The sequence below is a fragment of the Mastigoproctus giganteus genome, chromosome 10, assembly GCF_048544385.1.
Source record: "Mastigoproctus giganteus isolate SK-2022 chromosome 10, ASM4854438v1, whole genome shotgun sequence".
NCBI classification, from domain to species: domain Eukaryota; kingdom Metazoa; phylum Arthropoda; class Arachnida; order Uropygi; family Thelyphonidae; genus Mastigoproctus; species Mastigoproctus giganteus.
The window spans coordinates 14,082,012-14,103,412 of record NC_143584.1 but is presented as its reverse complement, the minus strand read 5'-3'; the positions used below and the strand labels follow the sequence as shown (position 1 = coordinate 14,103,412).

The 21,401-nt window shown below is 38.2% G+C and overlaps 1 protein-coding gene across 1 annotated transcript in view; it reads right to left on the bottom strand.

Moving 5' to 3' along the window:
- LOC150078773 (CD109 antigen-like) overlaps positions 1–10,245 on the bottom strand; it is a 240,069-nt gene extending 229,824 nt beyond the window's left edge. The window contains exon 1 of the mRNA XM_090382423.1: positions 10,136–10,245. The gene's annotated coding sequence lies outside the window, so the exon portion shown is untranslated. The remainder of the gene's footprint in view (positions 1–10,135) is intronic.
- Positions 10,246–21,401: the final 11,156 nt, after the last annotated feature.

Genomic DNA, 21,401 nt, shown 5'->3' with positions numbered 1-21,401 from the left:
TTCTGAAAAGGACTATTAAACATTCTAAGTGCATTGGAGAAAGTATCTTAACAACCATATAAAAACAGCTGAACGCGAGGTATTGGCCTCCCTCTCTCTCTCGTTGTCACGGAAGACCAGACAATAGGGAAAAAAAAAAAAAAAGAAGAGCTCATCAAACAAAACCGAGATACCGTTATTTAAACAATGACCCAGCTTGATCCCCCTGTCTTCCAGAGAAAACAAAGAGAAGTCTCTTTTGTGGCTGGGCTTGTGTACAGGTATCACTGTTGTTATAACCCAGGTGTGTGACATGATTTCCGCATCGTAAACCATTAATCCAGGATTATTAAAAACGGCAAATGTGATGGGGATACGAGATTCTTGTTTTACTGGGTCGTAAAGGTGCAACGGAACTTTCTTCATAGCTCATTTCCGCTTTCATATCACAACAATATACATTTATTCATCTAACCTCTTTATAAATAGTCAATTGTATTGGTATGACGATCCATCTCGAAAATAATAATTATCGCCAACTTTATGATACCCAATTGAAAAACATTTTTAACACAATTAGAACATACACTGAGTGATCACTGAATTATAACTACCCCTATAAAAACCGAATGCGACCCGTTGACCACGTGAAGTACGAGAGTGCGGAGTTAGTCGACTTACGTAGCATAGATAAGGTGTCAGTGGTTCAGTAGGTAGTAAAATTCAGAGCGTGATGGGTAAAAGGAAGGATTCATTGGACTCAAACTCAAAAACTCAAACTACCACCCGTAATTTCGTACATATGCCTATTTGTTTATTATGTCTGTAAATTGCGTGTATTCTCTGGTCGATTTGCCTGTTTTGCTAGACGAAAAACCCCAGTTTCTGGGGGGGGGGGGAACCTTGCTATCTACGCCTGAGACCAACTAATCAGCCACGGAGTGAAAAAAACCCAGAAAAGTTCCTCGTGTCATCAACGGGATTCGAATCCGGACTTTGATAAAGGACAGATTGTGGGTACTCAACGAGCTGGTGCCTCGTTTCCCAAACGGCTAAACTGGTGGGGTGTTCGAGAGCCGCCGTAGTTAAAGTGTACCAGGATTGGCGTCAAGTGAGTGCCGAGTCAGGTGACTCGTACAGGCGAACAGGCGCAGCACTGTTGAAGAGTTGACTACCCAATACAACATGGGCCAACCCGGAATAATATCTGGCAAGACCATGCGTCGCACGCTCCCACTTATGGGCTATACCAACAGACAACCCCTACAGCATCCTCTCCTAACCAAGGTTCATCGGCGTAAAAGACTCGCCTAGTGCAAAGAGCATGCAAGTTGGACGTTAGAAGACTGGAAGAAGGTGTGCTGGTCGGATGAATCACGTTATTTACTCCACACCGTGGATGGTCATGTACCGATTTAGCGTCAACAACATGAGGCTCTTCATCCATCATGCACGGTATCAAAAGTGCAGGCTGGTGGATGCAGTTGTATGGTGTGAGGCATGTTTCACTGGCAGTAACTTGTACCCCTGGTGCATGTGGATCAATGTATCACTGGTCTCCGCTATCGTCAACTGCTTGCTGACTGTGTACACCCCGCTATGTTACATTTTTTCCCGAATGGGGATGGTGTCTTCCAAGATGACAATGCGCCGAGCCATCGGGCTATTGTTGTGCAGGAATGGTTTGAGGAACACAGTTCTGACTCCTAGCATATCCATTGGCCTCCGAACTTTCTTGATATCAATCCCATAGAGCACTTGTGGGACACTATGGAAAGGCATATCAGGCATCTGGATACACCAATCACCTCCATACCAGCATTGCTGATCGCATTACACACAACTTGGTTGGCCATACCTCCCGACTGCTTCCGACATCTTGTTGAATCAATGCCATGTCGGATAGTTGCTGTACTGAGGGCAAAAGGATGACCTACGAAGTATTAGGTAGGCGGTCATAATTCAGTGATCGCTCAGTGTAATTCTCAAGGAACAACATTCTTCAAACAGAACAGCAAAGAAAAATTCATTAAAAGAAACTAACAGAAACCTGATGACGACCTGATTACAGGACTTGATAACCAAATCTTAAGTGTATCACTATCACATGTATCTTCTAGAAATCCAAAATAATTGAAATTTAAATTTTGTATTTTGACACTGCCATAATTACATTACCATTATTTGAAATATTTTAACAAATGTTTTGGTCTCCAGTTGACAAAGGCCGAAAACCAAACAAAGCGGATCTCTTTATTCCCGACATGGACCACTACGTAGCCCCCTAGTTAATTCTTGCACCCGAGTCCCCTGAACTCTAGGACCAACCCTCATAATGTTACTTTTTTCAAAATCCTTTACAAAAAGGATGCGATGCTGAATCAGTTTGCAAACCATTTTTGTAACTATTTCCGATATTTAAATACGAATTTTAAAAAGCAGGACTCGCTATAATTAGATAACCTATACAGGGACATACAAAAGGGAAAGAGGAAGAAAGGACTTTCTCATAGGTGCGACCCATTAATTTAAAACTGGAAAGGAGTACAATACCTTACATAGCTAAAAAGTGGTGAACAATACAAAACTAGGAACCATTAAAAATAGTTCGTGTATTCTTTAAAGATTAAATCTTGTAACCCTAGCGTTATAACATAGTTATAACAAAGAAAAGAATATGACGTAAGGCATATAAAGGAGCAATCCAGTAACCATTAAACAATCCTTAATGGCTCAAATTAAGTACATGACACAGATAAGTGGTTTCCACACTACTTTTTCGGCACAGAACCCTTTGAGAAACTAAAAATCTTTAAACACGGTAATGTACCGGTATATATCAATCTATCTCTATTTTTATCTATTTTCAGTAATCAGTTGAATCAAAATGACCCAGTGTGTCCCATCCTTTAGTCACTCGAGCTACTTCTGGAATTTAAAAAGACGTTTTCAAAACTTATAAAGAATAATTGCTGTTTGATCTGAAAGTAATTCTTCCAAATCCCGGGGCATTCTTAGGTTGCAAGATTCCGTTCCGTAAATACTGGATGTCTGTAGTGAGTATTTGTGGCCTTCTAGCCACAAATACAGTACTGTCCTCTTTAGATCTACTTTTTATCTTCACCTTTCTTTTATTTTGTGAACTTGGCAAATCATACCTTCATAATACTACTGTAAAAAGTAATCGGTGCCATAATTATTTTAACGGTTAATATATTAATAGTTGATATTTTTAGAGAAAGGGACATGTCACTGAGCGAGTTTGTGGCAAACGATGTACTATTTAACAGATTTTTGTTTTAAATATTAGTTCTGATAATTTTGATAATTTGATATTAATATAATTGATAAGAAGAAATAAAATAATAATAAATACAATATTCATTTTCTCTATCGGAACTTACTATAAATAAAATTTCAATTCTGTTTGTGTAGTTACCTGGTGTCCGGAGTTCTTGGCACTTACTGGTCAGATAATCAGTTTCCAAGGTAACGCGCCATTTAAAACTCGATACAATGCAGTACGAAGACGCCTACATTGCGTGAAGAGGTACAATATTTTGTGTTCGGTACTCTCTGATAAAATAACAGTAACCAGTTTTAATTCAGGCTTATTCGTAACACACCCTAAACATTACTATAACGCCAAGGACAGAAAGAAAAACACAGGGGAAAAAAAAAAAAAAAAGCCAGCCTTATACTTCAACAGTTTGTCACCAGGCGTACGATCAAATATGGTCATAAAAATATAAAAATAAGTCGATGATTATTCATGTGCTAATTTTTTGTTTAATAAATTAGTTAATAAAAAAAAATTTGATTAAATATTATTGTCATTAGCTATGATAAGGCGATTGAATAAATAATTTCTTATACTCCTAATTGTTTTATTATACTTACTTACATTTCATATTTATTGTTTTAATTACATTTAATGTTTTATTAAACCTAATTAAATTAAAAAAACTTTATTGTAGGTGTTTATATAAATGTGATCTTGTTAGAAAGAGTTCGTCTCATTTTGGAAGGTTCAAGGTTTTTCATCCCACAATTGCAAACCGCCTAATACATATAATCATAGAAAAGTTCCATAGCTGATTTTCTTGCTATCTGCATTGTGTAAGTGTTCATTCGTCATCAAGGATTTGTAAAAATGAAGGAATATGGTAAAGGCATTTTGGACAAGTTGGATGAGATTTACGTTAATTACGGAACGTTATGATAATGAATTCACTTGTTTTATGTGGGAGAGAGGTTTGCTGACAGGCGAATAGACATGATGAATAACATATCGTGGAAGCCCATCAACTGTTAAGTTCATAACAATTGAAAATGTCAATATCAGAAAGAGGAGGGCCAATGTGGTTCCAAAGATCAAACGACGAACCTAAAGAAAGGAAGGAAGCTCGGAGTTTGTTTATCAGAACAAATTCCAAGAGAGAGAAGTTCAATGAAAGGAACTCATTTTGCATTAATAGCAGCAACCCAGAGAGCCATAATAGTGATAAGTAGGGAGCTCTGAAGTGTGGCAGCGACGTGGACAAGCAAATTTATACTCGCAGGAAAATAATTTTGAAGGCGACCACAAAATAAATGAGTGCGTGGTAAATTTGTAATAAAGTTTTATAGTGATTTAATTTCGGTTCCTTATTTTTATAAACCCCAGGCAATCAGTATGTTGTCCTCAGTTGATAGAATAGCCATCCTCCCCTCACCGGGTGGAAAAGACCTGAGTTCGAGTTCCATCGATGACGGGAGGAAATTTTACGGGTCTTTTCACAACGTGGCTGAGTTAGTTGGTCTCAGGCGAGGGTAGCGTGTTTTTTTCTCTTCAAGAGACCGGTTTTTCGTCGAGAAAACACGATCGAACTCAGAACACACGCAATTTAGAGACAATATGTTGTCTCTAAATTGATATATGGCCTTAGACGCTGATGTTCCTAAAATCCCACAACAACAGCAATCAGTATGCATGTTGGTAGTGCATGATCAGCTACTAATGTGAGGAACAGAAAAATTTTAAATGCGATAAGAATACTAGAGAATCAACGAATAAATTTCTTGTTTATACTCCGGCGCGACCACCAAGTCAGTGGAGTTTACAATAAATCATCAATACAAACGTTAATCGTATTTAGCAGTCACGGAGTTGAACCCCGGTACACCCAAAGAGCGCGTGCTACTACACTCACGCTCTTAACCACTCGGATACGTCAGGCTTATGGTAAAAATGCCTGACTTTTTCAGAACACTGGTACAAACCAAACTGAAAAATAAATCATTACAATTTATCGTGTGAGGTACTGTGGGAGAGGGGTATATTTTATTGATTCTTTCTATTATTTTTTATACCCGTTACTTTGGTCTTGTATACAGTGACAATTGTTGCTATGTGTAGACAGCAGTTTCCCTCAAGCACTAAGGCCCACAATGATGTCTTACTTGCTAAGTATAATCAGAAGATCCAACAGCTGAGGGGTTTCCTTTAAAATGTGTATACAGGGCAAGATGTTATATTGTGTAACATAATCTTGTCAATTTAAAATGCTCTGTTCATACTCCTTATGTATAATTACACTTAATCATTTTTCTTTTAATTTCTCGTGACATTATATTATATTACTTACACCTATGAACATAATTACCTACACAAATACCTAGATTTATTCTTTTATCTTATTTTTCGTCAAAATACGTCATTCGCTATCAATTACTTTAACTTTTAACAGGGAAATAGGGAAAAGAACAGGGAATGTAAGTCTGAGGATTTGCATTCCCTATTCTTTTCCCTATTTCTGTGGATTCCTTCTCTTTCTCTTTGGTACAAGAAAACGTTTCTATTTAGAAAGCCCAGGCTAATACTAGAAACAGTTCTCTGATAACCTTGAATGGAATTACCACTGTAATAGAGAGCAGCAGCCATCATCTAGTTGGTCTACTTCCCAGCTTCTGGACCAACTCTTATGACTGGAATGTGTTCGTAGACTTTAAACTTCCTTTTGCCATTTAATAATAAACATTACTGCTTTGAGCGCAGGGGAGACAGGATAGATACCATGCTATTCTGCGCCTTTCAACTACGTCTTTTTCTACTAATCCTGAAACTCCCCACTATACAGCACTACTGAAAACTACATCACTACAAATTCCACGCTCGTCTACGCCCTCTACGCCTGAGATCGACTAACTGAGGCACGGAGTAAAAAATACCCATAAAAGTTTCATTGACAGGATTCGAATTGGACATTTTCCACCTAGGGGGGGGGGGAAGACGATGGCTGGCAGTGCTCGCTGAGCGTTCCGTATTAGCTTTGGGCTTTCGGCCGCCGTTTAAATTCAACCGCACTAAGCCCCGTGTATGCTGCGCCAAACACTTACTACCTCAGCGACTCAAACTCAAATACAAGGCCTCCACCGCTGCATAACTGCTCCAGAAATGTTGTCTTAAACGCTTCCAAAGTGGTTCTAGAAGTTTCTGTTTTTTTTTTTTTTTTTTTAAGTGTCCTACTTTGGGAGTACAAACGCACCGTTTCGCTTTTGTTAGTTGTTTAACCCACCGAAAATTTAATCTTACCTATAAATTAAAACTTGCACGATAACAAGCTGTACATTTGGAAGAGTAGCAGAGGCGAGTAGTACCTAGAGAAAAACCCAAAAACTGTTCGATGGCATCGTAATAAAATTTCATTTTAAGTGTGTTCCCTAAATGCATTTCAACACTCCCACTCATCACAATGTGCGTACCCTTTTTGAAAATTAACAGCAAATATTTTCCTTACACATAAAGTTGCTTATTATACAAATTTGCTCTGGTACCAGAAACCCCAGACATAATGAATCTGGAACGTTATTCCAGAAACATTTCTCTAGGATATCAAGCATTAAGTTTCATTCGCCACAAACTCTACTACTGCAGGCACTGATATAATTATAAACTTGACTTCATGAAGTACACAAGCCTGACTACCTTTTTCTGTACAAATAACAAGCAAACGAGTTATGAGTTCCAAGGCCATCTCTACAATTTTACAACTATGAATAGTTGCTGAAATGAGGCTACGATGATAACAACTGTGTGTTTTCGTTTTGTATACAGACGCGAAACATCTTACTATCTCCTCAATTTCTTTTTATTAGATAAACGATTTCCAACTGCCACTCAAGTTTCTGTCAAAAAGTACTAAAAGAAAAGATTTCACTTTTTATTTTCAAACGTTTCAAATTACCATAAGATGTTATGTTCCTTCTAGATGAAGTCCTTTGTCTTTCTTAAACCTTGAAACGGATTTTGCATGCTACGGCAGTTTTGATTTCAACATATCCTTAAAGAGTAGTGCATGTAAAACCACTAAATATGGCTCCATTATCTTCTTTAACCCCTACGTGAAAGGCAACACATATTTTTGTGTTCATATACGCTGCTTTACTGATCAAGATTTTTAAAAGTTGCACATCATGTAGGAATTCAATGATCCATGAAGCATACTGTATTCATACACAATGCTGAGATTAATGATTTTTTACATTTTGGATGGTATAATCTACTTTTTTGTCAAGATTACTAAAAGATATAACATCAACATCTTCATTTAAAATTCCCACGTAAATCCCTTCAAAAGAACACGCCACTGAAGGAATTTTGAAGGAATCTGGTGATTTATTAACAACAGTTTTCATACTTCACACGCGTTTACGATCCGGAGGGCTTTTTGATTTCCTCTTTTACCTAGAGGGACGAAGTACACCTCTCAGGGGCCTCACTGATGAACATCTTCAGTGAATTTGGGGTCACGACCCCTCGCAACCTACACAGACATTCCATACGGCTGTCTTGGAGCACCTGATTTCTAGAAGTTGCTTGAGACAATAAGTTAGATAATGTGGTAATACGTCACACTTTTCGCGCGTTCGATTTTTGGGATTAATAGAAGTGAAAAATAAATAACTGTCTGTTTCCAATTAATTAACTATTATATATAAGACATTTTATAACTAATAATATATAAAAATATTTTTTAACTTCATTGCACTCTCCTTACAATGTAATATTCTCTCAATGTTTCGCGATACTTTCCCTAGATTTTAATAATTTGAAAGATAACGCACATTTTTAATTTTTGCTATGATTAATATATAATGTGGTAATACGTCACACTTTTCGCGCGTTCGATTTTTGGGATTAATAGAAGTGAAAGTATAAGAAGTATAAGTGAAAGTAATAGAAGTATAAGCAATTAGTAATAATTCATGATTTATGTATTTAGTAAACTGATAACAAAAACAAATTACTCAAAAGCAACGATTTTTGTAACCCAAGAACATTTTTTTGTGCAATCGCGTGTCCTCGACGGCAACATTGTGGATATAATCATCAGGTGGAAACGACATGAGTTCCAATCCTGTCAATGACGCGAAGAATTTTTATGTGATATTTTCACAACTTGGCTGAGTTTCTTGGTCTCAGTTTGCATGGTTATCCTTCTGGTTTTACTGCCCATTAATTCCTCAAATCGTCTATCTATCAAATGCATGTATTTTCCAGCGCTTTTGAAACTTCGCCGTAATTGTTCTAGGGTTGCTTCTCCCTCCTACGCTATAAGAAAATAGCAGTACTTAAAAAAGAGGTCACTGAATTTTATAAACTTCAAGAAGTTAATGTTGGCACATCCATTAAGCGAGAATTTTTTTATTAGAATTGATTTAAAGAGAGAAATTTAAGATGGTTTTCTTAAATTCACCAGAGCTGTATTTGCTTACTAAATAAGATTTTTTTTCAGATACCTTTTGTTTATTTTTTAAATATAAAACTAGCTGCAAAAATATTGGTCTCGTGATAATATCCTCTTGGCAAAGATCGGTTGAATGCCTTGTGGGATTTTACGCGCCCCTATTGCTACAAAATCTTGTAATTTCGATGAGTACTTCAACTTTTTGGGACAAAATATTGGGATTACGATCGCCTTCCTGCTGCACCTTATAGAAAAGGTTTGGGTTAAAGTCTCATCGCAACAGGAGGAATTTTTATCGGCTTTTGTCCTGTGGCCAAGTTAGTCGGTATCTCACGAGGTTGCATGGTTTTATCTCCCAGAAACTAGTTTTTCGTGCAGAAAATAGGCAGATTGACCGAAGAATACACAGTTACAGACACAATGTACGGGTGCCTCACGGCCGAAGAATACACAGTTACAGACACAATGTACGGGTGCCTCACGGCCTTGGTTCCTTGGCATAACACACATATGGTAGTCAGTGATATCATGGAATTTATATCATGAACTGAAGAAATTTTCAAACTCAAAGGGACCACCAGTTTTACACTAAAAATAACATTTGAGGACTTGGGAGAGGCAAACGTTTTGTAACTCACTGGTTCTTCATTTAAGAGAATGAGACGAGCTCATTCTCTTAATTTAAGAGAAAGAGCACGCCTACGTTTCGTGGTATGATTCTTTCGTGTCTTGCTGCTGCCTCGACATTCGCGTTACTACAGTCACCTTCTTACCTTGTTGTTGTGTATGTGAATGTAGAGGAAGAGGCAAGACACTAAAGAAGTGATGAGAATCATATCATTTCTAGAAAGCATCTCTTTCTAGAAAAAGACTTAGCCTAGACTTTCGCTTCTCTCCCATCAAAGTGAAAATTCTAAGACTTGCGCTGTAGGAAGACAGATTTTGAATCGTATCAATTCGAGTGTCCAAAGTTGAGAAAATAGTCTCTAAGTTTAACCAATATATTATTTAAAGAAGTCCTGGAGTGAGATAAACTATTTAAATTTATAATATGTGTATGAAATTCATACACATATTATAAATGTGTATGAAATTCATGTGTATGAAAATGTTTTTTCATACACATGAATTGAGTACTCCATGTGTGCATCGAATATATACTGTTTTCACTTCTAATCTTTATAGAAATTTCGAAATTTATCCAAATCTAATTGTGTATAACTAGAGGTGAAACAAATATCAAAATACATTGGTACAGAACTATTTATCTGTATGTGAAATCACATTAAATGCTTTCTCTTATTTCAAAGCCGTCCCAAACCCCTTTTGCTAGCAATGGGTCTTATTACTCTTATCTGATCAGTTTTAACCAATAAATTCGAAGGCAAAACCACACCCTGGTCTTCCAAATTATGATATCTGCTTACCTTTTCGAATGTGTCTTCTGTCATTCCCAAATTATATTCATTTCACCTGTAGAAATGGCACATCAGCTAAAAGTGGTTACTAAGGTCCAATGTAGTTCCTAAATCCCCAGATGTCCTTCACTCCACGTCCACTGTAGGTTTCCTTGGATATTTGCGCCTGCGCGTTTTATCTTCATTCGTGTTCCCGGTCAGTTTTCCTACTTTCATTTTCTCTCTCTCTCTCTCTCTTTCTTTCTTTCTACCACCCTCCCTCCCTGTCATTCTGTGCTGAAACCTGTTTTCTCATCTAATATATAAAACGTTTAAATAGGGCGTAATTATAAATTCTAGCAGCGTATCTTTAGAAAATTTCAGCATTATGTGCAGCGACATCTGTTGGCATTTAGTGTATCTTGTCAAATATGTTTTATTTTATTTTATTTTATTTCAAACAAAGTATATACTACCATTTACTCTATATAGTAAAACGAGAAAAATAAAACACAAAAATTCAGTTAACTAGAATAAAAAAAGAAATTCAAAAAATAAAATTGAACGGTGAATGAAAAACGGAAGAATTGCAGATAAATATCTTCAAGACAATACACTGCTCGACGATTTTAGCAGAACAAAATGTCTTTCATGGATATTAGGCATCCTGGCATGCTGGATGAAAAATCCGGAAACTCGAGTTTTTCGTCCAGCAAACAGAAAAATTGACCTCAGAGCACAAGCAATTTGCAAGCAATATGGCCTTCATCGCTGATGCTCCTAAAATCCTACTTCAACAACAACAACAACAACAACAGCCACTTGTATGCGAATGGCACAAATGGCTCATAGCAGAACGGAAAGATGTCCTTGACAAGAAGAAGCCATGAAGACTGGCAACTTCAACAACAGACAGACAAGAATATTGAAAAAATTCGAGAGATCGTGCGCCAAGACCGTCGGATGGTGGTTTGACTATTCGCAGAAAAGTTACAGATTCACAAAGAAACAGTAGGAACAATTTTGACAGATGGTATTTCATTGTGACAATGCTCCGTTTCATTCCTCAGTCGCAGTGAGAGAGTTTTTAACGAAAAACAAAATCAGAAAACATTGGAGCATCCACCTTATTCTCCAGATGTGGCGAATAACGACTTTTTTCTGTTCCCGAAAATTAAAATCCACCTCAAAGGAAAACGATTTGAGGATTTAGCAGACATTCAGAAGAACAGAACTTGCAATTAATTAAAGACGGTATCCTCCGAAGACTTCTGCTGCTGTTTTAGATCCTAGAAATCACGAATGGAGCGCTGCATCGGCGCTGCTGGAGAACAATTTGAAGAGGATAAGCATTGAAATTGTTGTATTCAAAATAATAAAAGATTTAAAAAATATTTCTCGTTTCTTTTTAGCCGCACCTTGTAGTTACACTATTAACAAGAAGTCAAACAAAGACATTTTACAATATCAATATCCACCAGAGGGCGAGAAAAAAAGAGTAAATTGGAATGACCTGAAGAAGTCTGTGATCCGTCTAAATGAATTCAAGGAGGTTTGCAGATGGTTTCAACTTGAGTTCATTAGCAAGAGAAGTTGATTAGATCAGAAAATTGGGCTAATGGATAATATCGAGTTGGGATCTGGTATGTGGAAGCTGTTTTTTATTTTGTGTTACCTGCTGCAATATAAAGAGAGGGGTCTGTATGTTCATCTACGAGGTGTGATCGAAATGTTTGGGGACTAAATTCGTACTTAGAATTTCAATGTCCTAACGAGTTGCGACTTGTTGAAACATGTTCGCTAACTAATTTTGACATAAAAGGCATGAATCCCTTTTATCTACAGTATTCTGAATTAGAGCGCATTAAACAGTTGTTTCGTCGCATTTTAAAACGTGTGATTTTACTGAGCATCGAATTTACATGAGTTTTACTCCAATTACGAAAAAGTACAACAGAAACCAACATTGTATAACATTGTTTTCGATTTGTTATTTGCTAGACAAAAAACATGAGTTTCTGGGATTAAAACAGTGCTACCCTTGCCTGAGACCGACTAACTCAGCGACATTGTGAAAAAGACCCATAAAAATTCTTCGAACAACTGTCTTTTCCATTCGGTATAGGGGGGACGGTGATTATATCAACTTTGCTCCCCACGAGCGCCAAAATATCATGACTCAATCGCTCGTGTTTTTAGCCTGAACAGTAGTGATCGACCTTTATTTATTTATTTATGATTAACATAAAATATACACAACAGGCATGCGCCTAGAGCAGAAATACGCAGGAAGATACAAAGATTGTGCATCAGCATGCACTGTAAATAAATAGCAGAATAACACACAAAGTACAACAATAGTTCATTTCCAACAAGATGAGTCCAATTTAAGGAAATAAAAATACAGTATACATGATATCCTTGGTTCAGTATCTTGAAGAGAATCACAGAGAGCAGGCAATAGCGGAGACATCATCGCACACACACAGAATTGATGAGAAAATCTTTCATCTTGAGCTCATCCGTTAACCAGCCAATCTGCTTCAGCTAGTTCTGTGAAACTCTTTCCTGTCTACAGCCACATCCAGATTATACTTGTTCATGAGTGTCATAGTTCTTTTAAAGAAAGAGTTCTTGGATGTCTCTAACCTGGAGTTACTGATGTGGAAAGTAGTCTTCTGTCTAGCAACCACACCTGGAACACGCAGATCAATGTGGCATAGAAGATCTGGCAGGTAGATACGAGAGAAGAACTAGAGAAGATGTGATACAACTGTTTTAGATCCAGTACAATTCTTTAAGTTTCCAGAGATTGAAGCTTGAAGTAGGAACAGAGATTCGGGTAGTAAATTCGGTGATAAAACTAGCTATCCGCGAAGCTATTAATTAAATTAATCTTTCTTGTGGGATATGTCAATCAATTTTAACACATGATTTGAAAATCTGACGCGTTTCGGCCTCGCATTTGTAATGATTACCACAGAGAGCGGCGAGTTCTGGCACATCACGATCTTTGTCAACCTGCTGTTGCTGACCCACACTTTTTTTTCTTCCATCATTACTAATAACAAAACGTAGGAGTATGGTTACGACCCGAAAACAAGGTCCATTCATATTAATAGAAGACCCGTTTTTTTTTCAAAGCCGAAAAAAGCGAGACAATCTCGATAAAATGAGAAGATAATGCTTCTAACTCATATGGCAAACTTCGTAGACTGAACATCACAAGTTTACCATTATTGATAAATTTTTAATGTTCCTATATACGTTAACTTCTGTAACTTAACAATACTCAGCAATCAACACCAGCAAAATCCTACCTCTCTGAAAAACAAAGTCCAGCAAAGTTCCAGCTCCTGAAAAACAGGAACCAGCAAAAATATAAAAAACAATTAAAATATAATTTAAAAAATAATAAAATCTCTGGAATGCCAGCGAATAAGCAAACCACACAACAAAATGCTCGAGGCACGACATTTCGGTTTTGTCTTCCTGGTAGTCAGTTTAAAATTTAATTGTATACCATACAATCTGTCCTTGACAGCTGTTGTATTCTGGATATTTTTATAATTGCGCCTATTTCGTGTATGGCCAGCATGCAGAAAACGCTGTTCCAATCTTCCACACTATCATATAGTGTTAGTGTTCCTAAGTAACCATAACTTATATTTTTGGTTGATAGAAGTGGAATCCATTCAACAAGTTGTGCATTCTAAAATGCCTCTTTTGTTATCTGCTTCATTGATTGTGTTTTTTAGATTACAAACGTAATATAATTAATTATATTTAACATAATTAATAACATAACATAATTAATTATAATTAATTAATTAATTAATTAATAGAATCATGACTCAGACCAGAGCAGCAAAGCAAAAGGCTCATGCTAATGGAAGTGCTGTGGCTCAGAGCAGAACTGAGGGGGGCAGTTGTCCTCTGACTCACAGCCTTATAAAATGCACTGTTTGCTTGATGTTTGCAGAGCAATCGGGTACGGGACATGATACTGCCATGGGGGATGTCTTTGTGTGTGCGCGATGCAAGGAGTGTATCGATATCAGGCAACAACTCAGCGTTCTTGTGGGCCTATATGAGAGCTTGAAGGACAGGGTGGATGCCCTCGAAGAAACTAAATTGAGGGGCCCATCAAGCTCTCAGCTGCCCACATCAACGCCAGAGCTTGCACTTGGGCATCACGTGACACAGATACAACCCCCAAGGCAGAATGCGCTGGTCCCGAAGGAACTAGTAGTTGTTGGTGACTCTATTGTCAGGGAAACGGGGAACATGCTTTGTAAAAAGGATAGGTGGAACAGGACCAGGGTATGTCTGCCAGGGGCAAAGGTTGATGACGTTGTAGAGCGAATATCATCTTTTAAGGGCACAAAAGGTGACATAGTTGTACACGTTGGCACTAATAATATTAAGAGTAGGAGAACGGCAGAATTACTTAACAAGTACAGGTCACTGTTGAACAAAAGCCGCGAATTAGGGTTGAATTTGAAAGTGTCTGCAATTCTGCCCAGACACGATAGGAGGGAGTATATGATGAGAGCCTTGTCGATCAATTCGGCCCTGGAAAGATTGTGCAAGGCTCAAGGGGTAGAATTTTTTCAGCCTGGACTGTACTTGTTAACAGGAGAGATTGCTTCTACAGGGATGGGATACACTTAAATAGAAAGGGTGCAAGAATATTTGCTGATGCTATCGAGGCGGTGTTAGGTGGGTCGGAAAACTGCTAGCTTGGGGGGAGACAAAGACCAATAGATTGACAGTAGCCACTGGCAGAGGTGAAAGAGATTTTTGCACTGCTTCTATTAGAATGAGCAGAAGCCTGAAAAACAAGATGCATGATATTTCAGAGACTGCTGGGAGCCATTGCGGTACAAGTAAACACATGGGTTGTGTTAGGGTAGCTAAGAATAGAAACAGGTGCAGGTATACTTGCGTGTACACCAATGCTAGGAGTTTAGTAAATAAATTTGATGAATTTGAGGTATTGCTCAAAACATCAAAGGCAGATATTGTTGGGATATCAGAGACGTGGTGTCACACAGATATAAGGGATGCAGAACTGCAATTTGGGGAGTACAACGTCTACAGAAAGGATAGACAGGATAGGAAGGGGGGAGGGGTTATGCTGTTAGTTAAGAAACACATAAAAACCAAGGAAGTGAAGCCAGTCGACATCGCTGGACAGTGCAGTGTTGAGTCAGTTTGGTGTGACATCAGCATTGGGAGATCAAAATTGAGAGTAGGAGTGTGCTATAGGCCTAATGACTCTCATGCGTATAATAAGAAACTGTACAGGGAAATAGAGTGGGCCAGTAAATCAGAGAGTCTTATAATGGGGGATTTTAATTTCCCAGATATTGACTGGAATTTGTGGGTTGGTCACTCACACACTAGCAAGGCTTTTGTGGATTTATTGGATGATTGTTTTCTACATCAGCATGTTCGGGAGGCAACTAGAGGGAGTAATACTCTTGATTTGATTATCAGCAGTGATTCTTCATGCATTAAGAATCTGCAGATAAATGAACCACTAGGTGGCAGTGATCACAGTGAGCTGAAGTGGGATTTACTCAAAGAGGTAACTAACATTAGGGGTAAAGGGAAGGGTTATTGCTTCCGTAAAGGCGACTACGATGGACTGAGACAGTATTTAAATTCTATACAGTGGGACCAACTGATGATGTTACCAACAGCAAATTCAAAATGGGAAGCATTCAAAGAATGTATCTTGGAAGCTACTAGGCTTTACATACCAACTAAGAAATATTGTTCAAGGTTTAGGCCAAAATGGATGTCAGATGAACTAATGAGGCATATGGCAGAGAAGAAAAATGCATGGGATACATACAAATTAACACATGACACAGAAGCCTATGATAGATACAAGTTGATATGCAACCAAGTTACAAAGGAGGTTAGGCAGGCGAAGGCAGATTACGAGAAATCCTTGGCAAGGGATGCAAAGAAAAACAGCAAAGAGTTCTTTACTTATATAAACTCTAGAAGGAAGGGGATGGATCAGATTGGTCCACTTGATATTGATGGGTCAACTGGTGATGATCCTGCTCAGGTAGCTAACAAACTAAATGAATATTTTGCATCGACATTCACACATGAGGAGTTATTCAGCGAGGGGAATGCCAGAGGTGTATTCAACTCTAGCAGTAAGCTACAGAATCTTGAAATAACTGGGAGTAAAGTGGAGGAGAAACTGTTGAAGATAAACACAAGAAAGGCACCCGGGGTGGATGGGATCTATCCAGTTATATTAAAGGAGGCAGCAAAAGAAGTAAGCAAACCCTTAGCCATAATTATGAGAGCTTCCTTGGACTCAGGGGAGGTACCCATAAACTGGAAATGTGCAAATGTGACCCCAATTCACAAAGGAGGATCAAAGGCTGACACAAGTAATTATAGACCTGTGAGCTTAACTTCTGTACCAGGAAAATTAATGGAGGCACTCCTTAAAGAAGCACTGCAGGATCATTTAGACAAGACTTCAGTTATAGCTCGGACACAGCATGGTTTTGTTAAGGGGAAGTCTTGCCTGACCAATTTGATTGGATACTATGATGCAGTCATAAAAGAACTGGATGCAGGGAATAGCTTTGATATTATATATTTGGATCTTAGAAAGGCTTTTGATACTGTTGCACATGGAAGACTGCTACACAAATTGGAGCAGTGTGACATTGGAGGCAAATTGCTGCTATGGATAAAGGGATGGTTGAGGGGGAGAAGACAGAGAGTGGTAATCAATGGACACTGCTCATCGTGGACTAATGTTATTAATGGAGTCCCTCAGGGCTCAGTGTTGGGTCCATTATTGTTTTCTGTATTTATAAATGATATTGATGATGGTATATCAAGCTTAATGTCCAAGTTTGCAGACGATACAAAGGTTGGCAGGGTTGTCAAGGACACTACTGACACTGTGCTACTGCAACAGGATCTGGAAAGGTTGAGCAGATGGGCTGAGAGGTGGCAAATGAAGTTTAACATTGACAAATGTAAAGTGCTACACATGGGAAACAGCAACCCCAGAGCAACGTATCAACTCTGTGGTACTACACTGACAGTGGTAGAGAATGAAAGGGACTTGGGGGTGGTTGTGCAGGCAGATATGAAGTTCTCTGAGCAGTGCAGACGAGCTGCAAGAGTAGCTCGTGTAGTATTGTCAATGATATACAGGAATTTTTCCAGCAGGTATAAGGAAGTGATTATTCCCTTGTATAAGCAATGGTCAGGCCACACCTAGAATACTGTATACAGGTCTGGAGGCCTCATTTCAAGAAGGATGTAGAGCTGCTGGAACGAGTACAGAGAAGGGCAACGAGATTAGTGAATGGAACAAAGGGGTGCTCTTACGAAGAAAGGCTTAAGTTTTGCAAATTACAGTGTCTGGAGACTAGGCACAGGCGAGGTGATCTGATAGAGGTGTATAAAGCCTTGAATGGTTTGAGCATGCTCAATGCTGATGGGATTCTTCCTCTAGCTCAGAAAAATCACCTGAGAGGGCATAAATTCAAATTGAGGAAAGACAGATGTAGGATAGACGTGCGGAAATTTGCCTTTAGCCAGCGGGTGGTTGGTTGGTGGAACAGACTTCCATCCCTTGTAGTGGAGGTTGATAGCCTAAATAAGTTTAAGGCTCAGCTGGACAGGTATTTTGAACGAACAGAGGGGTGAAGTGGAAGTGGTTTTTTTTTTTTTTTTTTTTGGCTGATGCTGCATAAGCTTGCTTTCTTGCATCAAATGCCTCTACTAATGCTACATTTGCTAATGCTAAATGCTAACAACCTTTGTTTTCTTATTGTTCAAGCTGTAAGAAGAGTATGCTTATTATCGATTGGAAAAGGGTATTTTTTTCTTAATTAGGGTCCATTTTTTCACAGGGGTCATTTTCCATTCCAATTTTAATTTGTATAGTTTAATTTGGTATTTTCCTGTTACAGGGGCGTATTCAGGAGTGGGCAGAAAAAGAAGGCAGGAGGCGTTCTAAAAAAAACTCAAAACTCTGGTCACCATGTCCCCCCCTTACCATGATACCTGGACCTGATCGCCATACCCTCCCTTACGATGACAGCTGGATACGCTACTGTCCTGTTACAAGATTTATATGATTTCTCGAAAAGCAGCATTATTAAAAAATCTTTCGGCATTTATTAGTGAACCTAATTTCTGGTTTAGGAATGGCCGGGTTCCAAAACGCACCCAATTGCTTTTATTCATTATACGCATCTGTAATTTCATGTCTACTCCTTTATTAAAAGTAAAATATTTTATTAATGAAAGTCCCGTTCGTTTAAATTTTCCATTTTGATCCCTGCATGGTTTTATAATTTCAATTAGCTTTACAAAAATTGTAATTTTAAATATTTTTGGTATGTACAAATAAACTCTGTGCTGCCATCTAGTGGACATTATAATAACCTATGTATATGGAAGCTTATGTATAACGTATATTTAAGTAACATAATAACTTATGCTCGTTGCCAAACCATAATGTCGAGAAACTTGCATTTCTACAAATAGTCTTTATTTACATGAAAATTAATAATGTATGTTGAAACTTTTGTCCTTATGACAGCCTTTTAATAGTAATAGCAGTAATTGCAAATAATGCAAGAAAGCAAGTTTATACAGCATCATCCAAAAAAAAAAAAAAACAGCACAGTTCACCCATCTGCACCTTCCAAGAATTTGTCTAGTTCTTCCTTAAATTTATTCAACCCATCCACTTCTACAACAACAGATGGTAGCCTGTTCCTGGTGTAGCATAAGCCTTGTGCTTTCTTGCATAATAATAATAATAATAATAATAATAATAATAAATGAGTTCTCATGTGTCGATTTTACATGAGATCACAAATTCGCAAATTAATCATTAATGGGCAAATTCGACTTATTTAATTTTTTTTTAAATTTATAATTTTGATATGTAGGAAAATATTTTGGAAGTTTAGCTAAGCGGCTGCAAATATGTTGTCAGTATAATTCACTCCATGTTCAAATTAAACTATAGTAAACTCTTTGAAGTCTCATGAGATGGATTTTAAAAATTTCCGGATTTAAGATAGGAAATCGTGGTGGTTAGTTACGTAGTTTTGGAGAAGCTCAAGATTATCAGAAAGTCGCTGTTTATGGAAGAGATTAAACACAGATTTAATGATGCATACATTTTCCCAGTTGTACCCACACTGGGCATTGATAATCTCTCTGTGTTCTCAGTCCGAGAGTGAAGTCAAACTGGTTACCATGTCATGCAATTTGAAACAACACTTCCTGCTAAGTTATGAAGTTTACTGTCCATAAGATTTTTAAATTTTATTATTATAAGATGTGTAAAGAACTATCTTGTTCTTTCATAAGTTTTTTTGCAGCTCTTGGGATTTAAACTGCAATGATCTTGATTCTCACGGCAGAACATACTTGCCTTTATAGCGAGTTGCCCAGTTATTGCACTTCTTTCGAGCAGGTGGCTTCAACAAGGATAAATTGGCCATTTTATTTAAAAGATGAGAGACTGCTATGAAAGCACGTTTCAAGACTAACTGGTTCTTCATCAGCAGAAGGCTGTTTCTAGTGACGCCACTCAAACAGATAGCGTTAGTTATATTACAACTCTGATTTCGTATACCTCATGACAGTTCACCTCAAACAACTTTACAATTGTTTTGTTGGGGGGTTGTCACTAGAGATCATCTGCTATCTATTGAGGAAGAGTTAGTCCTTCAAGACTGACATTGCAATCTCATCTTTTGAGCATGGCCAATTAACCTTTTGCATGAAAGTAGTACAATACCAGCGCAATTCATTGTAAAGGCAAGTTTTTGGCTATTTTTTTAAAAAATTCAAACAGTTGTATTGCCAACAGTGGCTGAATGAAGTTAAAGAAAAAATCAGAATAACTGAACTTATATCTTTTCGCTATCTCCAGTCTCGTGTTATTTTTGAGATCAGCAGGATTTAACTACGTAGTTAATGTAATCTTCAAGTAGAGTCAACTTTACCTTTAGTACAAGTTGCATTGATATTGCACTACTTTGAGACATTTGTTTGAATGTAGCGTACTTGGAAGGTTATTGCAATGTCTCTTTGGCAATGTCTGCATTAGGTTAATATGTTATTAGCTATTTTCTCATATTTTAAATAAATGGCAGATCAACCTTTTGGCAATGTCATATTTATTTGAAAGTAGTTCAATACCATGGCAACTCGGCGCCACATACATGGATAATTGAAATATTTGTTGTTGTAGTGGTGTTTTTGGTGCATCACGACTTGCTCTTTGTGTATTGTCTGTAAACTGCGTGTGTTCTATGGTCGATTTTCTGTTTGCTAGATGAAAAACCCGAGTTTCCGAGAGAAAAAACCATGCACTCTTCGCCTCAGACTGACTAAATCAGCCACGTTGTGAAAAAGGCCCATAAAAATTCCTCCCGTCATTAAAGGGACTCGAACTCAGGTTTTTTTTCACCCCGTGTGTGGAGGATGGCGATTTTACCAACTGTGCTACCCACAAGGGTTGAAATAGTGGACATAGTGGTTTTGTCAAGCGGTTCCTGTGGTTCCCCACAAATCCGCGTTGAGTATTCTGTGATGTTTGCATAACATTGCAAGGCCAGTCAGTGTGGGTTATGTGTGAGTAGTGTGTTGTTTGACTGGCCTCTTAGTTACTGGGAGGCTCGATTACCATGGAAGGAGCCTCTCAGCATCCGTACACCGGCACGAAGAGCCGGGCCAGGAAAGTAGAAGGAATGCCTGACGGGCTCTCTCCCCACTTGCAAAGCAAGACAGGAGAGAGGCCGAGTTAGAGGAACGGGGCGAGTTTAATAGGAAAGGTAAGAAATGGGAAGGAAGCAAAGGTAGGCAGAGCGGAAGGCCACCCCCTGCAGAGGGCAAACGGCCAGATGATCCCACGCCGGTCAGTTAACCAGCGTCAGCCGAACCCGTTCGATGAGGATTCATCCAGGGTTCGGCTGACGAGGAGTGGCCAGGAGTCTCCCAGGGCTCTTTCGCTGGCCAGGAGTGTCCCTGGCCAGCGAAATTCGTCTGAGAATTGTAAAATCGTTACTCGTTACTTCGAATAAGTAACGCTTCACCTAAGGAGAAGACTAATGTTACTTATTCAATTTTACAATTCTCAGATGGATACCACCCCCATGGGTGGTGGTATCCATCTGAGTAGTTGACCAAGGGAGTAGTTGACCACTCCAGTGTGACCTATTGCACCATTGACACTTTCTAATTTTTTTTTTTTTTTTTTTTTTTTATAAAT